Genomic DNA, 7,038 nt, shown 5'->3' on the forward strand with positions numbered 1-7,038 from the left:
CAGAATAGAGAGCCCAGAAATGGACCCTCAACTCTGTGGTCAACTCATCTTCGACAAGGAAGGAAAGAATGTCCAATGGAAAAAAGATCGTCTCTTCAACCAATGGTGTTGGGAAATTGGACAGCCACATGCAGAAGAATGAAACTGGACCATTTCCTTACACCACACACAAAATGGATGAAAGACCTAAATGTGAGACAGGAGTCCATAAAAATCCTAAAGGAGAACACAGGCAGCAACCTCTTCGACCTCAGCCACAGCAACTTCTTCCTAGAAACATCGCCAAAGGCAAGGGAAGCAAGGGCAAAAATGAACTATTGGGACTTCATCAAGATAAAAAGCTTTTGCACAGCAAAGGAAACAGTCAACAAAACCAAAAGACACCTGACAGAGTGGGAGAAGATATTTGCAAATTACATATCAGATGAAGGGCTAGTATCCAAAATCTATTAAAACTTATTAAACTCAACAGCCAAAGAACAAGTAATCCAGTCAAGAATTGGGCAGAAGACATGAATAGACATTTTTCCAAAGAAGACATCCAAATGGCCAATAGACACAAGAAAAAGTGCTCAACATCACTCGGCAGCAGGGAAATGTAAATCAAAACCTCAATAAGATACCACCTCACACCAGTCAGAATGGCTAAAATTAAAAGTCAGGAAATGACAGATGTTGGCGAGGATGCGGAGAAAGGGAAATCCTCCTACAGTGTTGGTGGGAATGCAAGCTGGTGCAGCCACTCTGGAAAACAGTATGGACGTTCCTCAAAAAGGTGAAAATAGAGCTGCTGTATGACCCAGAATTGTACTACTGGGTATTTACCCCAAAGATATAAATGTAGTGATCTGAAGGGGTACGTGCACCCTGATGTTTATAGCAGCAATGTCCAGAATAGCCAAACTATGGAAAGAGCCAAGATGTCCACCAACAGATGAATGGATAAAGAAGAAGTGGTATATAGATACAATGGAATATTATGCAGCCATCAAAAAAATGAAATCTTGCCAGTTGCAATGACATAGGTGGATCTGGAGGGTATTTATGCTAAGTGAGATAAGTGAACCAGAGAAAGACATGTATCATATGATCTCACTGATATGAGGAATTCTTAATTGTAGGAAACAAACTGAGGGTTGCTGGAGTGGTGGATTGTTGGAGGGATGGGTTGGCTGAATGATAGACATTGGGGAGGGTATGTGCAATATGAGTGCTGTGAATTGTGTAAGACTGATGAATCACAGACCTGTACCTCTGAAACAAATAATTCAATATATGTTAAGAAAAAGAAAAAGAAGATAGCAGGAGGGGAAGAATGAAGGGGGGTAAATCGGAGGGGGAGACGAGCTATGAGAGATGATGGACTCTAAAAAACAAACTGTGGGTTCTACAGGGGAGGGCAGTGGGAGGATGGGTTAGCCTGGTGATGGGTATTAAGGAGGGCATGTTCTGCATGGAGCCCTGGGTGTTATGCACAAACAATGAATCATGAAACACTACATCAAAACCTAATGATGTAATGTATGGTAATTAACATAACAATAAAACATTAAAAAAAAAAGAAGATGGTAGGAAGGGAAAAATGAAGGCATGGAAATTGGAGAGGGGGATGAACCATGAGAGACTATGGACTCTGAGAAATAAACTGAGCATTCTAGAGGGGAGGGAGTGGGGGGATGTGTTAGCCTGGTGATGGGTATTAAAGAGGGCATGTATTGAATGGAGCACTGGGTGTTATATGCAAACAATGAATCATGGAACAGTACATCTAAAACTAATGATGTAATGTATGGGGATTAACATAACAATAAAAAATTTTAAAAAATAGTAGAAATCACTTTTTGAAAAATCCAAATTTCCCAGTATTTATAATTAAATAACACATTTACAAAGAAGCCATTGATAAACAAGAAGTCACAAGGGAAATTAGAAGCCTTTTGAACTGAATAAAAATGAAAAAAAAACAACATATCAAAATTTGTTGGATGTAGTTATAAAAGTATGTAGTGGGAAATTTATAGCATTGAATGATTATATTAGAAATGAAAGTCTCGCATCAATTACCTAAGCTTAGCTTACATCTTAAGAAACTAGAAAGAGAAGAACAAGCAAAAGGAAGGAAATAATAAAGATAAGAGCAGAAATAAATAATTTGGAAAGTAGAAAACAATAGAGAATGCAATGAAACAAAAAGACACTTATAAAACAGATCAATAAAGTTGATAAACCTCTATCCAGACTGATCAAAGGAGGAGGTGGGAAGGCACAAAATCAAGAATTAAAATGAAGACACGATCTCCAATCCTATATACATTAAAAGGATAATAACGGGAATATTAAACTCAACTTGATGACCATAAATTCAACAGCTTAGATAAAATGGACTAGTTCTTTTTAGGACACAAAGTATCAAGGTTCACTCAGGAGAAACAAATGGGCTGAATAATCCTATGCCAGTTAAAGAAATTAAATGAGAATTTAAAACCTTGCAACAAAGAAAACTCCAGGTCTAGATGTCTTCCTCAGTAAATTCAATCACTTAACAAGAAAACAATTCCACACAAATTCTTCCAAAATATAGGAGAATAGGGAATACTTGCCAGCTCACTTTATGAGGCTAGCATTATGCTAATACTAAAATCAGACAAAGATATTACAGGAAAAGAAAATTATAAACCGATATCTCTCATGATCATAGATGTAAACATTCTCAAAAAAAAAAATAATAGCAAATCAAATCCGGCAATGTATTGATGTGAAAACACATCCTAACCAAATGGAGATTTTCTGAGGAATGCAAGAGTGGTTCAAGATTTGAAAATAACCCAGAAATTGATATCAACGTTCAATTCATAGTATAAAAACACCTGCAGCAAACTAGGCATAGAAAGTAATATCTTTGCTAATAGGTGGAATTTACAAAAAGCCTACAGCTAACTTCACACTTAATGTTCAAAGACTGAAGGCCTTCTTCCTCTAATTAGAAACAAGGTAAGGATGTCTGTTCTTACCACTTCTATTTAAGTCTTATTTTGTGTAATAACAAAATTTAAAAAAGAGGCCCCCAGATAGAAAGGAAGAAATAAACTGGTCTTTATTCACAGACAGCATGACTGTCTACATAGAAAATCTGAAGAAATCTATATTTAAAAAAAAAGCTAGTTGAATAAGAGTTGAATAAGTTTATGGCTGTAAAATACAAGGTTGACATACAAAACTGAGAGGTATTTCTATTTTTAAGATGTTGATTCTCCCCAAACTTACCTATAAAATCAACACACTTTGTAATATAATAAAAAATATATATCTGGTCATAGGCAAGGCCCAAGGAGGTCTCCTGTGTCTCTTTGTGGTTAAGAACACTGCTAGTACAGACAACCAGAAGATTCCAAGATCCTTCTCCATGTGACCTCCTGCAGGGGAAAGTCTTTAGAACTCCCAAGAGACAATTATGGACCTTTCTGAACTATGGAATGTGACATAATGGTTAAAATAAAAGTTTCGAAAATTATTTTCTTTTTTTTTTTTGAAAGATTTTATTTATTTATTTGAGAGAGAGAATGAGATAGAGAGAGAGAGCATGAGAGGGGGGAGGGTCAGAGGGAGAAGCAGACTCCCTGCTGAGCAGGGAGCCCGATGCGGGACTCAATCCCGGGACTCCAGGATCATGACCTGAGCCGAAGGCAGTCGCTTAACCAACTGAGCCACCCAGGCGCCCTCGACAATTATTTTCAAACACTAGTTTCTACACTGATTAGAAATTCTTGTGTGCCATGAGTCTTTCTGCAAGTCTGTCACATTGGATGTCAACTTTTTTTTTTTAAGGTGGGTATTAGTATATTTATATTAATATGATTATTAGTATAAAGAATTGTGCCACCATCACAATTTTATTTTAAATCATTTCCATCACCCCCAAAAAGACACCTTATGCTCATTTGCAGTTGCTCCCCATTCCCATCATACCTGCCTCTTGTCCTAGGCAACCACTATGGTACTTCCTTTATCTATTGCGTATAAACGTAACCATACACTGTAGGGTCCTTGATGTTTGCCTTTTTTTCACTTACCCTGATGTTTTTGAGGATGTTAGCTTGTAGAAAACTACATAACATATAAATTATACTTGTCAGATGAAGATATAATGATTTCTGTTTATTTTTTTTAAAAGATTTTTATTTATTTATTTGAGAGAGAACACAGCAGAGAGGAGGGGCAGAGGGAGAGGGAGCAGAGCTCTGTCCCTGAACAGGGACCCCGATGTGGGGCTCGATCCCAGGACCCTAGGACCATGACCTGAGCCGAAGGCAGATGCTTAACTGACTGAGCCACCTGGGCTGAGTTTGTTTAGTACAAAAGATTACTCCCAAAGGCTTCAGTTTAATTTCCTCAAAGACAATACATAAATTTTATCTAAATTGAAAAACAATTATGAATCAATGTGATGTGCTATATAATAGGGGAGGTATATAAAATGCCATGAAATCTTTGTGAATGGGGCCATAACTGGCATGTTACCAATGAACTCCTAAATATCAAATATATAGTTATCCCCTATAGTTTCTCTGTTGCATCACACATTACTGAAAATATTATTAATCAATTACAATTAATTCACCAGCATTTGAAAATTGGGTGTTTTCCCATCAAAATATAGATTTTTCTCTTCTCTTGAAACATCAGAATATAAGGCAACACTTGGTTTGCACATATACAGGGCAAAAATTAGCTGGGTATGAGCGGTAGCTGATCCTTATACATAAAAGGTATGTTCTCTGGGATTTGCAGAAAACAGGTGTTATATTTTCTTGATTCCTGCCATGGTGGCTAAGTACTTGGGAAAAAAATGATTTATTCTAAAAGCAAATGCTGTATCAGCACTGAAATTAGGAGATTCAGATTGGATCCTGCAGCAAAAGTTAAGGGGTAATGAACTTGATAATCCTGAATTAACCTGGAAAGGATTTAAAATACCCACAGGTTAGTAACCACCATGGTTCCTAATGGAAGCAAGTGCAAATCCTCTCTGATGGAAATTATTGGGAAATGATTCTTTGTGTTACTGTGTATCTTGTGAGTAGCAGCCCTGACTGTATTACAAACTATCTTTTCAAGTGTGTTTATATACTGAAAAGCTTTGGATCTATCTTTGGAAGATAGATATGGTACCTCCTTAACAAGTAAAGATAATGTTTGTACAGTATTCAACCCAATAAAGGCAATCTTTCCCTCTGGATCACAGGACAGGTATGCTTACTGACCACCATAAAAGAGTCAGGTTCCCTAAGGTCAAGGTTTCTCTCACATAACACACTACTTGTGCAGGTATCACCAGACCCTCTTCACATGTCCCTATGGGAATTTGGATTTGGGAAATCTGCATAAGAAAATGGCTACTGCTACTACTGTGAGTAATAAAGTCTTTTGTCTTTGACCCAAGAGTGTTGTATCTTCTGCCAGCATCTATGAAATTGTGGCAGGTTCAATTAATAGCTTGAATGTAGAGTAAAATATCAGACCCTTCACAGTTCTCACTTTTAAAAGAAACATTTGGCTGTAACTATTAACATTCAAATGTATATGCAATTGGGTCAGGACACTTTATTTCTAAGTATCTAATTTAGAACCATATTCTCTCAAAGGCATAAAGGCACACTAGGATATTTATTGTAACATTGTTTAAACCTAAATACACACATAAGATAACTATTCTGGCTAAATTATATGACATCTATCATTTATATGAAATGACTAATGTCCTATAATATAATCATGTAACTATAATGGCTAAATTATAGGACATCCATTGTTTATATGAAATGAGGTCAAGCTATACATACAGGAAAAATTTTCTGGACATGTATTTGAGAAAAGAAAGCAAATTCAAGAAATGCAAACTTCTGGTATAAAACCATGTTTATAAAAACATCCACAATATTCTGTGTGTGTGTATATATTTATAATTCTATGCAATATACATACAATATAATTATATATTATATATATACATGTATCTATAAGTTTTGAGAGTTGCCTACTAAACTCTTAATATTATAACTAGAGAGAGAACTACAATTAGGAAGTGACTCTCCAGTGGTCAAGGGGTTTAATTGATCAGAAATGATTAAATGGGGTGCCTGGGTGGCTCAGTTGTTTAAGCAACTGCCTTCGGCTCAGGTCATGATCCTGGAGTCCCGGGATCGAGTCCCGCATCAGGCTCCCTGCTCGGCGGGGAGTCTGCCTCTCCCTCTGACTCTCCCCCTCTCATGCTCTCTCTCTATCACTATCTCTCTCAATAAATAAATAAAAATCTTTAAAAAAAAAGAAATGATTAAATGATTTAATCATTTTTAAAAGATATCAATATATTTACATCAAGCAAAGAAAATGTGTTTATGTAGATGTTATGCAATTATTAAAAAATTAACAAATACTCATTATCCATTTATCTCCCAAAGGCACTCATCAAGGTGATTTTTTGTGTGCACATTGCATTTCTTTCTTTTCCTCCAAATGGTGATGTCCTCTCTTGTTTACTGTTCCTGATTTCTGTTCTTTTGTCCCATAAATATATTTATTATTATCAGTGTCATTGTAATTTATCTTAGTTATTATTTACATTTATTATTATGATTCTGTATACTTGTAATAACATCAGCAAAATTACTATGATAAAATAATTATCCTAACAACTATGTTTATGATAGCCCAATGATTTATAACCTCTTGCAAGTATGTGGATCTTACATGTCATGAAAGAAAATATAAATTGATAAATTTTTGGAAATAAATTTAGACATTTTGTAGAGTTAATAATTTGAACATCTTACAAGCCACCAATTCCACTCCTACTGAGACTTTTAAACATGTTCTCCTGGAGAAATATACAAATATGTTTATGGTGGTATTGTCCATGTTATTAAAAAGCTGGAAACAGCTGAGATGTGGATAGACAAAATAATGGATACAAATCTTCATAGTACAGAGGAGTTATGTAATAGTGAAAAAGAACAAACTGTGGTTTCATAAAAAGGTGTG

Source organism: Leptonychotes weddellii, chromosome 14 (genome assembly GCF_054177405.1).
Source record: "Leptonychotes weddellii isolate Sample4059 chromosome 14, ASM5417740v2, whole genome shotgun sequence".
In the NCBI taxonomy this organism is placed as follows: domain Eukaryota; kingdom Metazoa; phylum Chordata; class Mammalia; order Carnivora; family Phocidae; genus Leptonychotes; species Leptonychotes weddellii.